We start from the raw sequence: 21,492 nt of genomic DNA, 5'->3' as shown, positions 1-21,492 counted from the left end.
GGTCAATGAAGAAATTAAGAAGGAAATTTAAAAAATTCATTGAGACAAATGATGAAGAAAACACAATATACCAAAAGCTATGAGATACAACAAATGCAATACTAACACAGAAGGTTATAGCAATAAGTGTCTACATCAAAAAAGCAGAAAAATTTCAAATACACGAAATAACAATGCATCTTAGCAAACTAGAGAATCAGGAGCAAACCAAAGCTGAGATTAGCATAAAAAAGAAATAATAAATATCAGAGAAGAAATAAATGAAATTCAAATGAAGCAAACAATACAAAAGACCAATATAACAAAAAAGTTGCTTTTGAAAAGTTAAACAAAATAGCCAAATCTTTAGGCAGACTAAGAAAAAAAAGAGAAGACCCAAATAAATAAAACAAAAGGTGAAAAAGGAGACATTGCAACTGATACCACAGAAATTCAAATAATAATTAGTGTTTACTATGAGCAACTATATGTCAATAAATTGGAAAATCTAGAAGAAATGAACAAATTCCTAGGCACATACGACCTGCCAAGACTGAATCATGAAGAAATATAAAACCAAAGCAGATCAATAACAAATAATGAGATTGAAGCCATAGTAAAAATGTCCTAGTAAAGAAAAGCCTGGGACGTGATGATTTCACTGCTGAATTCTACTAAAAATTTAAAGAACTATTATCAATTCTACTAAAAATATTCTGAGTAATAGGAGGATGTAATACTTCTGAAGTCATTCTATGAGGCCAGTCTTACTCTGATACCAAAACTAGATAAAGACACATCAAATAAAGAAAACTACAGGCCAATATGTCTGATGAATATTGACGCAGAATCCTTCAACAGAATACTAGCAAACTGATCTCAACAAAACATTAAAAGAACATTCTTCATGCCGAAGTGGGATTTATCCCTGGGGTGCAAGCATCCTTGAATGTACATAAATCAATTCATGTAATAAGTCATATTAACAGAATGAAGGACAAAAAATATCATTTCACCTGATGCCAAAAAAGCATTTGATAAAGTTTAGCATTGTTAATGATAAAATCCTTCAAAAAACAGGGTATAGAAAGAACATACATCAACATAATAAAAGTCATATATGACAGAACCACAGCTAGTATCATACTTAATAGGGAAAAACTGAAAGCCTTTCCTCCAAGATCTGGAACATGACAAGGATGTCACTGTTTCACCACTGTTATTCAACATAGTACTTACCAGAAGGCCTAGCTAGAGCAATCAGACAAGACAAATACATGAAAGGCATCTAAATAGGGTTAAATTATCCTTTTTGCAGGTGATGTGATCTTACATTTGGGAACCCTAAGGATTCCACAAGAAAACTATTGGAACTGATAAACAAGATCAGAGATTTGCAGGATACAAAATCAACATTAAAAAAACCCCAGTAGATTTCTATATGTCAACAGTGAACAATCTGAAAAATAAATAAAAAAATTATATTTACAATAGTCTCACATAAAATGAAATACTTAGGAATTAACTTAAGCAAGGAAGTGAAAGATTTCTAAAATAAAAACTTTAAGACACTGGTGAAATAAATTAAAATGCACAAACAGAAAAATGGAAAGGTATTCCATGTTTGTGGACTGGAAAAATCAATATTGTTAAAACGTTGATACCACTTAAAGCAATCTACAAATTTAATGCAATTTCTATCAAAATATCAATGAAATTCTTCACTGAAATTGGAAAAAAAAATTAAATGTTATATAATACCACAAAAGACCAAGAATAGTCAAAGCTATCCTAAGAAAAAAGAACAAAACTGGAGGAATCACGTTAACTGACTTCAAATTATACTGCAGAGCTACAGTAACCAAAACAGCATGTTACTGGCATAAAAACAGACACATAGACCAACGGAACAGAGTAGAGAACCCGGAAACAACTTCACGCCCCTACAATGAACTCATTTCCACAAAGTTGCCAAGAACATACACTGGAGAAAAGACCCTCTCTTCAATAAATGGTGTGGAGATAACTGGATATCCATATGCAGAAGAATGAAACTAGACCCCTATCTCTTGTCATATACAAAAGTAAAATCAAAATGGATTAAAGACTTAAATCTAAGATCTCAAACTGTATAACTGCTAAAAAAAATTGGATAAACTCTCTAGGACATTGGTCTGTGCAGAAACTTTTGAGTAATGCCCTATAAGCACAGGCAACCAAAGCAAAAATATACAAATGGGATCACATCAAGTTAAAAAGCTTCTTTGTAGCAAGGAACCCACAGAATGGGAGAAAATATTTGAAAAATACTTATTTGACAAGGTATTAATAACCAGAATATATAAGGAACTTAAACAGCTATATAGGAAAAAACAATTTTATTAAAAAATGGGAAAAATATTTGAATAGATATTACTCGAAAGAAGACATACAAATGGCAACAGGTATATAAAAAATGCTCAACAACCTTGATCATCCAAGAAATACAAATCAAAATTACAATGAGATATCATCTTAACCCAGTTAAAATGGTTTATATTCCAGAGACAAGCAATAAATCCTGGAGAGGATTTGCAGAAAAGAAAACCCTCATATGCTGTTGGTGGGAATGTAAATTAGAACAACCATTATGGAGAACAGTCTGGAAGTTTCTCAAAAAATTAAAATAGAACTTCCATATGATCTGGCAATCCCACTGTTGGATATATACCCAGAAGAACAACAACAACAAAAAATGGAAATCAGTATCTCAAAGAGATATCTGCACTCGCATGTTTGTTGCAGCACTGTTCACAGTAACCAAAATTTGCAAGCAAACTAAGTGTTCAACAGATGAATGGACAAAGAAAATGTGGTACTTATTCACAATGGAATACTATTCAGTCACAAAAAACAATGAGATGCTGTCATTTGCAAAAACATGGATGGAACTGGAGGTTATTATGTATGTTACCTGAAATAAGCAAGGCACAGAAAGACAAACATCACATTTTCTCACTTATTTGTAGGATTTTAAAATCCAAACAATTGAACTCATAGAGATGCAGATTAGAAGGATGTTTACCAATGGCTGGAAAGGGAAGTGGGTTTGTATTGGTGGGGAGGTGGGGATGGTGAATGGATACCAAAAAAATAGAAAGAATGAGTAAGACCTAGTATTTGACAGCATAACAGGGTACAATTGACGGCAGTGGCCTCTCCAGATGGCCTGCTGCTGCCGTCATACCTGCTGCAGCAGGGAGGCGTGGCCAGGGCTGCACTCTCCATGGAGTCAATGGGAGCCAGGGACAAAAGTGATCCCTGACACTTCTGAGTATGGATGGGAGCTCCCTGGGTGCTGCCGCAGCCACCCAAACCATGGCTGCAGACCTGGGCCTCTCACTCCACAGAGCAGGCAGGAAACCCACCCTCCCAGGTGGGGCTGCAGCCACCCAAGTCGTGACTGAGGATCCAAGGGATCCAAGCCTCCCTGTGCTCTTGGGGGCCAGGAGCAGGCAGGAGTACCACCACCTGCCCCCCTACCTCACTCGCAACAGGACAGTTGCACCGCCCAACCCATGGCTGCAGACTCAGGCATCCCTGCACTCTTTGGAGCCTGGGAAGAGCCCCCGCCCCTCCAGCCCTTGCAGGCTGGGAAGTGCCTGCTCCCACTGCCTGGCTTCTCCCTGCTGCCGCCGCCTGCTTCAACCTTGGAGCAAAGTCCAGGCTGGCCCCGGGCACCATGAAGGGCAGCAGGAGACAGACATATTCCTAGATGGAAAAGAGTGGGTCTCCGGTGAGGCCTCGCCTGAAGGCTGGGAGCCGGGCTGCCAGACCCACGGACTGGAGTGGGAACTTGCGGTGAATTTTTTGGGCCTTCCCATGGCAGTCCATGGACCAATCAGCACACACTTCCTAAAAGCGCTGGGCTTAGCCAGAGCAGAGAAGATGATGGAACAACTAGCTGCAGAGAGGAGCTAGCCTCTAGACATCAGGACTACTAGCTGCAGAGAGGAGCAACCCACTCCAGGGCTTCCTCTCTGCTAGGAGCCTGGCAAACAACGGGATGAGCAGCTGCAGAGAGGAACTACCCTCTCCAGGGACTTATTAGGAGAACCTACCCGCAGAGAAAAGCCACCCACTCCAATCTCTCTGCTGAGAGCTGCAGAGATGACGGGATGACCTGGCTGCACAGAGGAGCCACCCAGTTCAGAGCCTCCTCTTTGCCGAGAGCGGAACACTCAACGGGACAACCTGCCTACAGAGAGGAGCTACCAACTGCAGGTCACCTCTGAGCTGTTCTGACACTCCATAAAGCTCCTCCTCATCTAGCGCACCCTTCACTTGTCTGCATACCTCATTCTTCCTGGATGCTGGACAAGAACTCGGCTAAAGTCACCACTGGACAAAGAGGTTTCCAGCCAGAAAAGCAACATCCCAAAGATCCTGTAACACTATCTCATCAATAATAATTTTAACTGTACATTTAAAAATAACTGAAAGAGTAACATTGGACTGTTTACAACACGAAGGATAAATGTTTGAGGAAATGGGTACCCCATTTTCAATAATATGATTATTACACATTGTATGCCTGTATCAAAACATCTCATGTACTCCATAAATATATACACATACCATGTACCTCTAACAATAATTAAAAATTCAGAAAAAAGAAAGCACTTTCGTTTATCAATTATCTCCTGGACTGTGAAAGAGAAAAATTAGCAACATTGGGACATGGTATTAGTTAGCTAGTGCTGCTGTAACAAAATACCACAGACTGGATGGCTTACCAGAAATTTGTTTCTCACATTTCTGGAGACTGGATGTTCAGGAGAAACATGTTGGCACATTCAATGTTTGGTGAGGGTCCTCTTCCTGGCTTGCAGAACACCTTCTTGCTATGCCCTCACATGGCGTTTTCTCTGTGGGCACTTCCCTGGTGTCTCTTACAAGGACACAAGTCATATTAAATCTAGCCCCCAACATTATGCCTTCATTTAACTTTAATTCATATTGAAAGACCTTATCTCCAAATTCAGGTACAATTGGGGGTTATGGATTCAACATACAAGCTTTGTAGGGACACAAGTCGGTCCATAACATGGCATATGATTTATATAAACATTTCTCAGACAGTTTAAATTTAAAATAGAAACTTCCCAAAATATGATAAACATTGAAATACATTGCAACTATATTGTTAATAAGTCTTTTTATTTAAAATATATTACAATAATATTATGGTGTTTTTTCCTTTTTACTTTCCCAAAGGGCAAGTGTTAAGGTAGGTCAATTAAAAAAAAATCACCATTTTTGGAAGCTTTTCACTTTTTGTTTATACCAGTTTTGTATATTTTTTATACATCGTTGGGTTAAGTGATCATATGCAAATAATTGTAAATAATCTTAAATATTTTTGAATATATAAATATATTGGAGAAAATAGCAGTATTTTGTAATAATTAGTACCATTCATCAATAATTATTATTAAAGATAAATTAGAATTTCATGTTTATACAAAATAAGCCCATTCTGGTACACTGAGACTCTATAACCATTTGAGGACTAAGAGGGAATTGTACGGTGCAATTTTAACAATCAGCCCAAAGAAAAGCAGTATTTTTATTTACTCCAACTATAAAACAAAGTGACACCTATATAAAAAAGGAAAAACTATATTTAGTGGTATGTATTTCTAACCCAAGTTGATGCTGTTCAACTGTGTAATAGCTTTAGAAATGGTGGTATAGACTTACTTAGCTAGAGGAGATGATTTATTATATTTTTATATGCCTTTTTTCCTCCAAATGTGAGGATCTCTGAAAACTTTTGTATTTACATTTTATGGCATTTATATTTTTCCTAGCATTATTTAGCGCTCAGTTCTACATTACAACATGTAAAGGTGATGAAATTGTTGTTTTGTGAGATGAGATAGTGGTATATATTATTTTAGGATAAATGAACATTAATTCAAATGAAGACTGTGTGTGTGAATACAAGTAACTTACACAAATGACAAAACTATACTTAAAAAAATAGAAAATGCAATATTTTGCCAAGTACAACATATCTATTATAGTTAAGGTTGTTGTCAGCAGAAATGTACATATTTATTCCGTCTTGCATTGAGTCATGTTTGACTTTAGGCTTCATGAAATTCTAAGTAGCAAAATTTATGACTTTTCTGTAATAATTCTTGAGACTTATTTTGCTCGATATTAATCTCATAATACCATTATGCATGTTCTCTGATCACTATTTGTTTTTGACCCTGTCAAACAAATGTCCTTCATATACTGTTGAATTATTCTCATTACTATTCTTATTTAAATAGAGATCTTACCAAAACCCATCTCATAATGAAACAATAGTTTCACAATGCTAAACTCACACTTTATTTAGTTTAAAATTATGTTTGATTTCTACCTCTTTCCAATGTAAAGAGACAATATATATTTTTTAGGTTTCCTCAATGGAAAATATATTGTCCAAGTTGCTCATGTTAATGTCAACAATAATACATTTAATCTAACAATGAATCATAATTTCCATATTTTGTGCCTCTAGAATTTCTGGTTTAATTTGAATCAGATATCAATATAAGTCTAGAGGCAGGACATGGGGGCATTTATGAACATGAAGTAGAGGCAATATATAGTAAACATAATGGAAAATATGATAAACATTTTACTTAGTAAATAACACTTTAAAAGTCACAAAAAGAGAGGAGGAGAAAACAAAAAGTAAACCTAACTCTAGTTTACAGAGGCTCCAAATGTGCTAGTTCAAGCCTGAGGCAACAATTTCTTTTCAAAATATTTACTACTTTCACCTAAATTTCAAAACTGAGAAAAAAGATTTCTAAAATTATGTCAATATAATGCTCAAATCTTGATGAAATTATAAGAAAAGACAGCAGAATATTGTGTGTCTGAACAGTATATCATAGATTATGTGAAACATCATATCAAGATATACATTAAATTTTTAATGAACATCATGGAAAACTGTATTTTATGATATTCTCACCCAAACAGGATTAATTCTTCAGAGTTTCACTCCAACTTTGTGTAGATGTCTGACACCAATCACAAAATCAATTAAATTTTGACAGGGAGTGAATAAATGAACAATGAGCTGATCTTCTCACCTGCAAAATTACACATAACATATGGAAGTTTATGAAACTTAAACCAACAAATGAAACAAAAAATAAAACATGCATTGTTAGCTTCAGATAATTGAAGGCAGCACTGTATGGCCAAGCAAACACTCAAACACAATTTCCTAGAAATAAAAGAAATTTAAGCATAAAAGCTGTGGAATTTCATGCATTATTTTCTCTTCTCCATGATTGGGTCAAATATTGCTAATTATTCAATAATATAAACAAAATAGAAACTTTATTTCTAACTACATATAGTAGAAGCTGTTTTACTAGTGTGCAGAATGAGATACACACAAGATATTGATAACTTTAAGAGTAGAAAATGAAAGTTGGAAATTAGTAATAATTGTCCAACATCAGGAGAAGGAATAAACAAATTGTATTTGATATATGAGATATAATACTGGGAATCAGTTAATATCAAGAGACATGAATCTCACATATGTAAATGTAAGCAAAGAAATAGATGGCATAATAATATATGCTAGATAATGTCATTACACAAACACACAATGGAATACTATTCTGAATTAACAAGAAATTAATTATTGATACATGCTACAATATAGATAAATGCCAGAACAATAACTAAGTGAAGGAAGCAGTACACTAAGGCAACATACTATGTGATTCCATTTGCGTGAAATTCTTAGTAAAGTAGATCAATGGCTGCCTTTATCATGTGGTGGAAATAGGAGACTGTAATCTCTCATGAAGGAACTTAAAGGGATGATGGAAATTTTCTAAAACTGAATTTTGCTAATGGTTGAATGAATCTACATATTAACTAAAAATCCTTCCATTACATTGCATTAAATATGCATGAACTGGCCAGGCGCGGTGGCTCACGCCTGCAATCCCAGCACCTTGGGAAGCCGAGGCGGGCGGATCACGATGTCAGGAGATCAAGACCATCCTGGCTAACACGGTGAAACCCCGTCTCTACTAAAAAATACAAAAAATTAGCCGGGCGTGGTGGCAGGCGCCTGTGGTACCAGCTACTCGGGAGGCTGAGGGAGGAGAATGGCGTGAACCCGGGAGGCGGAGCTTGCAGCGAGCGGAGATCGCGCCACTGCACTCCAGCCTGGGTGACAGAGCGAGACTCCGTCTCAAAATAAATAAATAAATAAATACATAAATAAATAAATAAATAAATAAAATGCATGAACTTGCATTACATATGAATGAAATCAACTACATGCAAGTTATACCTTAGAAAAGCTGTTAAAGGTAAATAACAGGATATAAAAAAGTCCCTATATGTCTATGTAATTGACATGATATTGCTAAACCAATCAGTGGCATGCATCTTAACATTAAACAAATTTCTAAACATACAAAAACATGATAATTGATTGGTCATTGTATTAGTTTCTTAGGTCTGCCATAGCAAGTTGTTATAAATTTGGTGGGTTAAAATAAGAGAAATTCATTCGCTAATAGTTCTGGTAGTTAAAAGTCTGGAATCAAGGTGTTGGCAATCAAGGTTTTGGTAAGGCCATGCTCCATCTAAAGTCAGTCTCTGGGGTAGAAGTCTTTTTGTCTCTTGCAGGTTCTGATGGCCCCGAGAGTCCTGGATTTATGGCAGCATAACTCAATTCTCTGACTCCATCTTCACGTGGCCGCCTTTCTGTGTTTCTCTGAGTGAAGTCTCCTATTATAATGATACCAGTCATTGAATTTAGGGCCCTCCATAATCCAGTATGATCTCACCTTAACTAATTACATCTGCAAAACCCTATTTCCAAATAAGGTAACATTCTGAGATTCTAGATGCATGTGATTTTGCGAGGACATTGTTTAACCCACTAAAGCCCTGGTAAGAATATTGCCTCCTTTAAAATTCAAGAATATTATATGAAATGCCCTAGGAAAACATTCAATAATCTTTTGCAAAAATGTTATAAAAGAGTATGCTTTGGTTGTTTCAATAAAATGAATTTGTTGTAGTGGTTTTCACTGTGGCCACTATTGGGTTATTTAATTATTTTTCCAGGAATGATTCATTTGCATTCTCACACATATTCAACTAAGTCAAAAATAAAATTTGGAAAGGAGAGCGTCAACGGATCAATGCCAACACATTAAATTATTGATTTGTTTTGTTTTTTGACTGAAGAGTTTAATTTTCTCAGCAACTTGAGCCAATTTATCTCTGCTTATAGCCATGGCCTCATGCTCTGCTGTAGAAAAGCATTTCTCACTAGTTCCACAGGAAATTAATAGACACGCTGTGAATAATGGGTTCTTTAATTAAATATAGTCAGAGAAAAACTGCGTTCAACAAAGCAGGTTCGTTCCTGTCAAACTTCAATAGCTTTAAATTTGCTCACCTGTATTTTGACACACCGAGGGTGGAATCAGTTATGCAGTGTTTTATGAGTTTACTTGAAATGAAACTCCTGTTGGATGGAATATCATATACACTATGAAAAATTATGTGCCTATGCCATCCCTTAGGTAAGAGACAATTATGTCATTACTGTGGTAAATCCACCTCCAAATTTGTGATCCAAGTTTAGTAAATGGTCTCCCCCCTTGTTTCTAAATGTAAAACTGCACTTTCCTCCCAGTTTATGGTAATTGGATTTCCATCCACAGCTGAAGTTTTGATCTTGATAAACTAATAACACCAAGTGATTTAAAGGGGAGTCCTGCCTTGCATTTGTCAATTCTTTTTAAGCAATGTCACACCTTAAACCAAAAACTGTGCAGCTTCTGAGTGCTTGATTACAGATCTTTTGAACACATATTTCTTAATAGTGTCATCTTGACCATATTCCAGGACAGCAATTAATTTTGCTCTAGTTCACTCAGCCCAGTTGCTCTCCAGGTCTGTCACCACATGCTGGATCTCCCCATGGATCCTGTTACCATATCATGTTATTTCACCTCAGCTTTTAAAATTCAAATATGCACCTCTTTTCCTCATTTCATATCCTTCTAGAAATTTCACCATGTCACTTGCATCTCATTTTTTCTTTATATGTTCTATTAAATCTAGGTTCTTTTTCCCCCACCACACTAGGGAAGTGTTTGTTGATGGTTGACTGCATCTTTGGATGAGTAAGGAGAAGTAAATAGAAGGGTTTGATCTCGTTACCTTCATTCCAATGCCAAATACGGAAGACTTAATTGTGGTTACTGTGCCCGTCATTTAAAAAAATCGGTAAATCATTTTGAAATGTTTTCCCTTATTTTAGCCTAAAGACAAATGATGCAAATCTCAGGGTGTGTGTGTGTGTGTGTGTGTGTGTGTGTGTGTGTGTGTTTGCATGCATGTCAGGGAGAGGAAGATAAAGGAGGATTTTGCAGTTGTCGCACAGTTAGATTTGTAAGTACATAATTTTTTCTTTGGACATTTCTGAAGAATTTCTCGGGAAGAATCACTTGTATAATTTCTCCATGTTTTCTGAAATGTGGCTATCTCCCTTCTGTTCTGTCCCTTTATATATTTGTATCATCTTTGCTTGCTCCTAAAATTTTGTCAAACTCTTTAGACCACAGACCACTTCCAAATCAATTGTTTCTAAGAGGATTGAAATCCAATCTCCTTCTTACATTTCTGCTGTCATTTATATGAATTTTCAGAGGATGATTGCTCTGAACATTTTCTGTTCACCCTGTCGGTGAAGAAGGAATCCCTCTTTATAAATAGTACAAGGCGGTTGAACACAGGACACTTGACAATGAACAGATGCAGTTAGCAGCAGATTATTAGTCATGTTTACTCACAGCCCAAGAAAGGAGAATGCCACATGCAGTGCAAGGCTACACTCAGGAAAAGAGTGAAACACGAGGGATGTGAGAGGCAGGCTTTGTATTAATAGGGGGTGGGGTGCAACCTGGTTCTCATGGGGGTTGTGACTGACTGGTTTGAATAGGATCTTGTGCAGGCGGGAAGGTTGAGGACCAAGCTGGGAGCAGGTGATTCAGCTGAAAATGGACCTAGCCGGATGGGGAGCCTTTGCTGGTGAGTAGGAGGACATGTTTGATAAGAGAAAAGGTTGTAGCACTAAGAATTCGGAGCTCTCAGAGTTTCAGAGGTCAAAGGCAGCACACGGAATGCTGGGTCTTACAATGCAGAGATGATCTATTTACTACTTTGGATAGAACCTTATCATTTTTTTCAATTTGTACAGACTCATAGAAGAGTTTGTAGTATTCGATAATGTTGTAGTACTTTATCATTTTTACTTTATTTGCTTATGAATATAGCTGCCTGTTCTTTCTCTCTGTTTATTCCTGTAGATTTTTCTTCAAAATTACCTACTCATGTTCTATTGTGACAAGGTACTCCTGTGTCTAAACCCAAACATCTTCATTTCATCTTCTCTATCTTCTGAATGCTCTCTCTCCTTCCAAATATTTTCTGAATAGTTTTGAACTTCAAAGATTTGATGTTGTTCTTTTCATGCTACTTATTCTTTTGAGTGATTACTCTCTTTCTTTCTTGTATCAATTAACAACCAAGGCCGATAATTCTTCAGACTCAATCTTGATTCTTCCCAAAGTTATGCTCACTTTATTTTAAACATTTATAATTTCCTTTCTCACAGGCTACCCAAAAGAAACATGTATGAAACTTAAATTATCATTTTTTTAAACAGTATTGGTCTGAGGAGTCCAACTCCTGGTTAAAAACCTACTTGCTATTTTCCAGGTGTGACCATAGATGATTACAAAGACTTTATCTGGCAGGCCTCGAAGTGGAAGCTACCCTTCCCACAGCAGGCTTGGTGCCCAGCCAGAGGATGGCAGTGTCCACAGGGAATGGCAGAAAAGGACTCAGGCCAAGCTGCTCTGGTCCATCATGTTCTTCTGCCATTCGCATTCCAAGCCCAGGCACCTTCATTCCTAGGTGTCTTTATCTGAGATTTTAGGTGGAGGCTTTCTTCAAGCACCTCCACTAAGGCCTCCTTACTGGAGGAAAGACAGAGAAAACATGAAGAAAATTTCCACACTTTTCTAGTACTTTTCCACTCCTCACTCTCTCCTGCATCATCATTCCAGGGTCCACACAACTGCAGGAGCCTTTCTTTCAAGTTCCCTCAACTGAGGGGACCTCCATACCCATGCTGACCCTTCACTGAGGCACAACGCTATGAGGTAAAATAAAACAGGTTTTTATCAGTGCTTTCTCCAGTTTTAGCTTCTTCCACTACAGAAAATGATTAAAGGCTTAATTCTTTTATGTTTGGCTTGTTGCTTTTATAGGCTATGCTGATATTTGCCAGCTCAGCTCTCTCCCACTTCAGCTGGGCTCCTGACAGTCGCCTAAACTCTTTACCGCATTTTTTTGCAGCATCATATATTTTCACCCTAGTTAATATACCAAGAGATATATTTGACTTGCCCCAAATGTTTACTACCCACTAACAATAGTTCAAATGCTGTCCACTTGGCTTCCTAAATATTGTAATTCTATACTGAATTCAACCTTTCCTTTTGAGCACTTCTAATATCACCTAAATCCAGTCTTCATTCTTTAATTCCTGGCCTCCTGAAAAGAAATAATAAATGTACTCAGAGTTATCTACAAATATATCTATACTGTAAACAGTGACAAATTCAAAACACAGAACCTGATATATATCTTCTCACCCTACCAAATCACTGCAGTTGGATGAAATCTTGGCTTATCATTATGGTTTGGACATTTTTACTTTTTCTGCCTTATAACTCACTGGTCTTTTCTATTTACATTATTTTCCAAAAGGGCTGAAATTCTTCCATAGCCAAAATGTATTTTAATTTTTAAAATCATTTATTTACTTATTTAATTTTATTTCTGTGTTTATACTCATGCTATCACCATTGCTTAAAATAATTTACTGCCTCTTTTTTAAAAAAAATTAAAAAATATTTTATGGGTACATACTAGGTATATATATATTCATGGGGTACATGATATATTTTGATACAAGCATACAATTTGTAATAATCACATCAGGGTAAATGGGGTAACCATCACTGCAAGCATTTATCATTTATCATTTCTTTCTGTTTCAAATATTCCAATTATATACTCAGTTATTTTAAACTATACATTAAATTATTGTTGACTATAGTCACCCTGCTGTGCTATCAAATTCTAGATCTTATTCCTTCTAATTAATTGCCTCTTTACTATAAATAAATAATCTCATTTATCAAATCCAGAAAGGAAACTTCCGTTTGTGTGTGTGTGTGTGCACGCGTGTGTGTGTATAAAACAAACCAGCATTAATCACCAGCAGAAGATTCTTAGTGCAAGGAAAAACATACTGGCAGAAGGATCAGCAAAATTACAGGAGGGACCCACTCAGCACAGGAAAGAGTCGAGAGATGGGAGTGAATGTCAGAAGCTACCAGATGGTGGAAGGAGTAAGGAATAGATTTTTCCTTTAAGCCTCTCGGGGGAGTAGAACGCTGAAAACACCTTGATTTCCACCCAGGGAAACTGATTTCAAAGTTTTGACCTCTAATACTGTGAGATAATAAATTTCTGTTATTTTAAGCCACTAAGTAAGTTTATGGTAACTTACTAGAGCAGCTATAGGAAAATAATGTAGGTTTATTGGCCAAATTCAGCCAATTGCCTGTTTTTGTAGAGCCCCAAATTTTGAGTGTTTTACATATTTTTAAATGGCTGAAAAAATCAAATAGAGAATAATATTATCTGACTCGTGAAAATTGCATGAAATTCAAATTCAATCGTCCTCAAAGTTTTGTTGGAATATACCCAGGCTCCCGTTTACATCGTCTGTAGCAGCTTTCATGCTAAATAGTAGAGCTTTGCAGTTGTTGCAGAGAAGAGTGTGTCCTGCAAGGCTGAAAATATATGCTCTCTGGTCTTTCACAGAAATTATTTGCTGTCCCTTGTACTGGATTATTTTATAATTACCGCTTTCTATGTTTGTCCTTTTCATTGAATTGTGAATTACTTGAGGACCAACATTTTACACACAGTCCAAGTTAAACAAATATTTAAAGACTCAGTAAACTTTTTCTTGTCTCTGAACAATAAAAGAATTTCATTCTAATGTCAAATACCAAAGTATCTAAGAATTACTTATAGTTTTCTTAATTTCAAAGCCTTTATATTTTTACTATATTCTAAATGATAGTGGGAATTTAGAATGATGAAATTACTTGGACTAAAATATCTAATATCATCCTGTAAGGAATCAAGATGCCTTGCAATAGATGAATTTTGAGATTATTAAAAATGTCATAATGTTGGTAATGACAAAATAAATAGAAACAAAAGAGTAAATGTGAGAAAAATTTAAAAGGTGTCATCAATAAGAAAAGTTGCATAGCTTCCTATAAGATGTTTATGAAGATAACAAATAAATTATGCTTAAGGACCAAACGTTTTAATAAAACACTGATTTTTAATTTGAACTGAGGATACTTGAGACTTAAATATTTAGATTTTTAAATATGGTAGAGACACACTAATTAAAGATGAAAGAGCATAAAATATTAACCAACATACAATGTTATGGTTTAAGATATTATTGAAGAGTTCACAATTTTATATCATTCTGTAATTCATGCTTTATTGCTAATTGACTTTTCCTAAATGACAAACTTGTAATTGGTAGTTACTGAAGCACATATTCTCAAAGGTGGTGAAACCCCAGAGAATCCTGAGTGAGAAAACTTTCTCATGAGATATAGTTATATCTGAAGTCAGCAGAAAACCAAGCTTTGTGCTTTATCAACTTATGAAGTTTAAAGGTTATGCTAATACAAAATGGATATTCAATTTTATAGAAGAGTTCAAAAGAGAAAAAAAAGTCAAACACTGCTCAATAGAAAGAAATGAAGAGGAACTGGAAAACTTTAAATTAATATCATCTTACTAGCCTCTAAGTTTAAAATTGACATTCAACTATTGAGCATAGAGAACTATAAAATAATGTTGTTGTTCATTTGCTCATATAGTGAAGTGGCTTTTGCACAATTCCACAGGGGAATATGCATTGAACTCTCTCAATTCATTTCATATTTATTACCTCTTCTTTTACAAGAATGCAAAGTATTCTTTTGTTACTGGAAACATGAATTATATTTGCACTTGCAAAGAGGAGGAGGAATTTTCTGCCCTTAATTAAGAATCATACATTTTTTAGGCACAAATCCATGTGTTCAATACCAATGGTAAATTAGCTTTGGAAAGGTGTAATTTAGAGGCTAGAAAAGGCATCAATGGTGGCCCATTCATTTTTCTACTTAAAGTATTTTTTATTTTCTCTCCTCTCTTTATCCTATCATATTTTCTTAACTCACAGTTAATTTATACAAACTAAATGTTTATTTCCCAAAAAACATGTGTGACCATAATTGTCATGTTACTAACAAGTCTCAATGATACTTTTTTAGATGACAGCAAGGCCACAGCTTATTTTGGGAAACAGGCACACATTAAATATTTAGAATAGAATATAGTTTTTCATTAAAAAATATAATAAGCAGTAGGTTTAATTATCTATCGAATTGTGTAGTACAATGGTTCACTCTTACTGAAATGAGACAAACTTATTTCAATCTTAGTGAAAACGTTTTTAGCTTTGTGGTCAAGAAAAAGATATATGAAATCTATCTTCAGATTCTGCACTGAATTCTCGATCTATTTTACAAACTTAATATACTAGTACCTGCCTCATAGTATTATTATAAGAATTAAAATCAAATAAGCACTTTGTTCACTGTCACAAAAATTTGAGATTTTATTTACATGAAAAATAATTGTCACCAAAATTGTTATATTTTGTCTTTATTTTTGAAGGGAGTAGAAAACTATCAACATTTTATTTTTCTGCTGATTGTGTTGTGCTTCAAGAAAAATCAAGTGACTAAATTTAGACTAAGCCCATCTAAACTATTTTGTCATTTTTAGTAATACTTGGTTAATAATGAATGATATTGAGGATGAAAATACAATTTCAACTTAATATTCTTGACTTCTCAGGGAGGATAATTATTTTATAAAAATAAAGTTCACATTTAAACATTAAAAATCAATTATTTCACAAATCTGTGCCCTTTCTTACAAATACTGGGAGACAAAGGTCAGAGGCAAAGTTTATAACTTTCACAATACAAAAATAAAAATAAAATAGGAATAGTCTACTTTTGGCCATGGAGAGCTGTTCAGAATCTAATTCCAGAGCTTCTGTTACATAGTTGCCGACTAAAATTTATGTAGGTATATGATTGATTACATATATACTAATTTATAGGTATATACAGATACATATTGTGTGTGCATATATGTGTGTGTGTGCATATATGTGTGTGTGTGTTAGCAGATCAAGTTACATTGTGTTTATTTCAGGTCCCTTAATATAATGCAGCATATTTTTAAATGTTCTCAGTGAGGAAGTATAGGATAATAAATAGATGATACATTTAATTTAGCCACAGACACACCTAATTTCAAACTCTTATGAGCTTCTTAAATATTGTATAATTTTGGGCACATTATTTGATTTACTTGACCTTTGTTCCCTCATCTATAAAATGGAGACAATAAAGTCTAATATAAAATGTTTGTATAAGCCTTAAATGAAATAGAATGGAAAAGTGGCTGATCCAAAATAAGAACTGAAAAACTTATGATTTTTGTATCAAATATATGATTAGTAAGTGATAGGAATTGCTCAAACCTGAAATCTGTTGTATATATTAAAAGGAAAGCACCAACTTTAGTGAGGAGAGCCAAAAATGAAATTGTGTTATTAAATGCAGGAAAATTGACATGTCAGCACAACAGTGTTAAAGGAGAGAGAAATGACAGGACAGGTTAATCATGTTACCTTTTTTTGTCATGTTGATACATTACCTTCTTTTTATCATAAAAGAATTACATTGAGGGAAGCTAAGAACGTAGCAGCCCCCTTGGGGAGCAGACACGAAGGCCTTGTTCAGAGAGCATTGCTCAGACATCACTCTGGTTGTTCTGGAAACGGGACCCAACCACCTCATGGTGTATTATGACACTATAATAAGAAAAAATATATAGAAATAAGCTAATTAATGATTAGCATCAACACAGATATAATTAGCTCCACAATGATGGAATCTCTGAGGGGAAAAAAAAACCACAAAATGAATTGATCTTCAGACAAAGAATGGGGTTATTAAAGGGCTGACTGAATTAAGTGTGAAAGGAGTGACCTAAACTCTGAGAATTCCAGTTCTGTGGCTTCTCCTAGTAAATTTTATTTCATATTTTTAGGTAATAAATAGTTTCTATATCTCTGTTTTCTGGCAGGTTCTAAACCTTACCATAAATTTTTAGAGGGAAAAAATTTTTAGGGAAGAATTGAAGCACATTATTCTGAGTCCCTATTTTTAAAAAGTGCCCAGAAAAGAAAACAATTGTAAAAATGCTGATTTGGGGGCTACCCCTATCGTTAATAAAACCCAGAGCATCAGACCTAATAACAATAGCATCAGCACCACCTCCTTGATATATGAATTATCTGTGAATTAACAAATCTAATCCTTATTGTAGGATAAAGAAACTGAGATTTTCAAAGATTAAATAATTTGCTTCAGTCGCATACAATAAATAATGAATGGGTCTACATCACAGGTACAAGCTTTGGAACATATTGTCTGTATCTGTTTGTGAAAACACTTTAATTAGTTCAAAATATAGAGAACCTTGCAAAAATTCCCTAATAAAATAACATTTTAATTTTTACAATAAAACTTATGAAGTCTCTTAATGTATCAATCATAAAACAGAGATCTGAAAATGTTTCAGACTTACAGAGAATTAAAAAAATATATTTTTTCCAACTCATATGTGTTTTAACATATGAATTCTAAAAGCCATTTTTGGCAATGCACTGGATTAACCATTTGAAAAGCAATTCTCATTATCTCCCCAAATATTTTTTTCTTTAATCTATTTTAATATAAAGATTAGGCTTTTAAAATTCCTTCAGGAAGACATCTAATTGCTTGTCATCTTCTTCTTCTACAATTAACACCATTTTCCACTGAAGTGAACCATACCTGCAAGCAATGAATACCATCAGGGGATTTTGATAATTAACCTACAATTGTAGCTATTAAAAAGGTTTTAGCAATTGTCTTTTGAAATATTTGCTACATGATTATAATTTATTTACTTAAAAAGTCCCAATTTTAGCAGCTCAAGATATAACAGATCTTATAAAAGCTATATGGACAGCTTTCTCATATCATCTTGTATCATTTTAAGAAAGGCAGGCTGGAATACAAGTAATGCTTACGGTGCAGAGGAGTTTCTCTACAGGAGTAGATATTATTAATGCCCTTTAGCCAAAGGCCACCAAGAACACAGCTGTAGTTAAAAAAAATGGATGTATTACTCTTTGAAGTGAGTATGACTGCTTACTATAGGGAATTGTTGGGTGTCACGATAAGGAGGTTAAAAAATAAATAATCTTTTATAGGATTTGGACTTAGTTTGGGTGATTTAGCAGAAGGTCCAAGGAAGCAGGGTTCTCTGCTAGTTTGAATATATTTTATGTATTTCAAAATAAGAATTTCACATTGATTTTAAGACGCTGGTTGACGTGAAAGGAAAGCAGGAGCAATTTTATGATTGGTTAAAAAAGAAGTAGCTGTCACTAGTTTAGCAAAAGAATGGAAATACTGTTATTTTGTGGGCTGAGAAGCAACTAGATTTTGTTCTGCTTAGACAAACTCATGAAGTAGCCTTGCTTTGTCTCATTTTATCATGGATTTAGGATTGGTCTGAGGTTGAAATTCTGTGGAATTGCTACATAAGAGAACAACATGGCCTACAGTGAGTGCTGGGTCACCTTCTGAATGTCAAGAAATGCTCTTTGTTTTCTTAGTCACTGTACATACTACAAGGATTAAGAAAAATGTGTACAAGATAATGTTAAAAAATTAAAATATTAATTTTCAATTATTCATTTTCTTAGATCAATATTTCTATCCTAATTCTTCAAATGAATTGAGAATGCTTTTCAAAAACAGTACTTGATATAAATTAATAAAATAAAAATATAATTTAAATTAGATTTTTCTGGCAGCAGAGACAGAAATCAAAGTAAATTCAATTATATATTTTCATGATGTAAAAGAAAGAAACAACATGGTGCTGGTTATCTTCTGTTTTTCTCTTCAGAGCTATTCCTTATCCTTGTTCATCCCTCTCCTTGTCCCCAGGATGCTGGCTGGATTGTTGCTCTCTGTCTTCCAGGTAATAGCTGCCAATAGGCATCCCCAGAGGGAGATCAGTAGGACGGAATAGAGTGAGGTCAAAGTAAATGTTAGTCATCATTTTTTTCATGTCCTAGATGTGTCCCTGGACCAAAATAAACAGCTCCTGGCTGGCTGCCTCCCCATGCGGCTCTTTTTCTGGATTCTCCCATCTTCTTCAACCCTTGGCCCCTTTTGGCCTGCACTGTAAAGACACCTATTTTTACCAACCAGAAGGCATTGCACTATTTATTGTGGTTTCACTACACTTTGCTTGTTCCTGTGTATCTATTTCACTCAGTAAACTCTTTGCAAAGTATCCCTTTTTACATTGCTAGCAGTTTTTTTGCTATAGGGTAGAGTGAACACACATATATTATTTATAATATCTTTTGAAATAAAAGTATCACATTGATTTTGATACATTGGTTGATGTAAATATATTTCCCTATAAGGCTTTTACTAATATTTTCAACAAGCAATGTGGAGGATTCCATATAGCTTCCAAATTGATATTTTGAAATAATCCATTGTTTAAAATGCCTATTGTTTATATTATATGCTAATGCTGATAACTAGATAGTCTATGTTTTCACCTCAATCTGGAACAATGGTGTTTAATATTTCTCAAATAATCACATTTTACCTATGTATCATGAACAAGTCACACATCACGACCTGCCTGGGAGGATCCTGGCTTATACTCAAAGTCCCTTTTACCTCCAGTTTAATATATATTAAATGTTTTTATTTTAAAAATGTTTTATTTCTATTTTCATTAACACAAGCTGGAGGATTTGCTATACCTCCCAATTGGACTTTGAGTCTCTGTTGAAGTGTCATGTATTAGTGGATGCATGTGAAATGAAAAGATTTACCACAATAATGCACCACTAAATCTGAAGCAAAGGAGATCAAACCTGTCTTTCTTTTATTGACCTCCCCAAGAAGCTAACTTCTTCCCCAGAAGCTATCATAGCTAACATCTCCTTTGCATGTGTAGACTGCAGGGTGCTTACTGATAAAACATGAGTCTGCAGGGAAAGCTAGCTACTCCGGGTTGTTGCCAGGGGTCATCGAAGTAGGATGCTGCTTTCTCTGTCAGGAATCTGGTTTTAATTTTATAAAAAACAAGGCATGGCAAGAAAGAGGATCAAAATGAAAAAACCCAGAAGAAATGAGTAAGATAGCAATTCATTCCCACAACTAATACATATATTCAATTTTTCAGAAACAAAGTTTATAATTACTTTGATAAGACTGTTCCTTACCTTGTGAGAAGGAACGAGGTGCCCAGTTTCCAGTCAGTGAGGTCGTTGAAAACGCAGGAAGATTATAGGCTGGGGAAAGCAAATTTGTGCAGGAAATCTTAGTGGAACAGCATTATGTGGAGTACATAAAGTATATGCAAAGGTTTAAAAGAGTGGATTAGTATTTTATTGCATAATGTAAATCTGAATCTCTTTATATAATTTATTATTTCTTTGTATCTTTTTAGGCAATAATCACATTTATCAGCAAAAAGCCCGAAGAGTTTAACTAAAAGAAATAATAAAATTTAACGTAACATTTAACTACCGACTTTAATTTACTTTGGACATTTTTCATGAATTTGTAACTAGAAACAGAATCTTTGAGAAATTTATTCATGTTAGGGGTTGTACTAATAATCCTGACAAGATGAAAACCAAATAACACTAGACTAATTAAGAAATGCCATCATTTACTTCAAAAGTAAAAAATGTATTTAAAGAAAATGTGCCCAAAAGTGAAGCTTTCACAAGGTACAATTATAGAAAGGGCATCTTTATTCCTGTGAACCCTGTCACAGAAATACAATGGTTATCTATTCTATATGAAGTTAGAAATAGTTTTATCTAAATCTCACAATTATACTTCCATATTAATATTGCTCATTTTTGCAAGTGTTTTGCACATACATGCAAAGTGAAGCAATAATTATGTATTGACTTTATTATCAGAAACCTTCCACAAATGACTAGTTTTACATCAATATTATCAGAGAATTTAGAGGGAAGATCAGTAAGAATAAATTCTAATAAATGTTTTGAATTTTTAATGGAATTTATTAAATCAAAGTCAAATTTTTGAAAGTTCATTTTGTCAAAGTAGAAAA

The 21,492-nt window shown here is 34.6% G+C and overlaps 1 long non-coding RNA gene across 1 annotated transcript; it reads right to left on the bottom strand.

Moving 5' to 3' along the window:
• Window positions 1-10,179: 10,179 nt before the first annotated feature.
• On the bottom strand, window positions 10,180-20,695 carry LOC129011711 (uncharacterized). Its single transcript, XR_008493409.2, has 3 exons — window positions 20,627-20,695; window positions 16,972-17,128; window positions 10,180-10,759 (listed from the first exon to the last, which is right to left on the bottom strand). It is a non-coding gene; the product is annotated as an uncharacterized LOC129011711 (long non-coding RNA).
• Window positions 20,696-21,492: the final 797 nt, after the last annotated feature.

The sequence above is a fragment of the Pongo pygmaeus genome, chromosome 14 (assembly GCF_028885625.2).
Source record: "Pongo pygmaeus isolate AG05252 chromosome 14, NHGRI_mPonPyg2-v2.0_pri, whole genome shotgun sequence".
NCBI lineage: Eukaryota > Metazoa > Chordata > Mammalia > Primates > Hominidae > Pongo > Pongo pygmaeus.
Note: the sequence above shows the minus strand (reverse complement) of the source record. Positions and strands in the feature narration are given on the sequence as shown.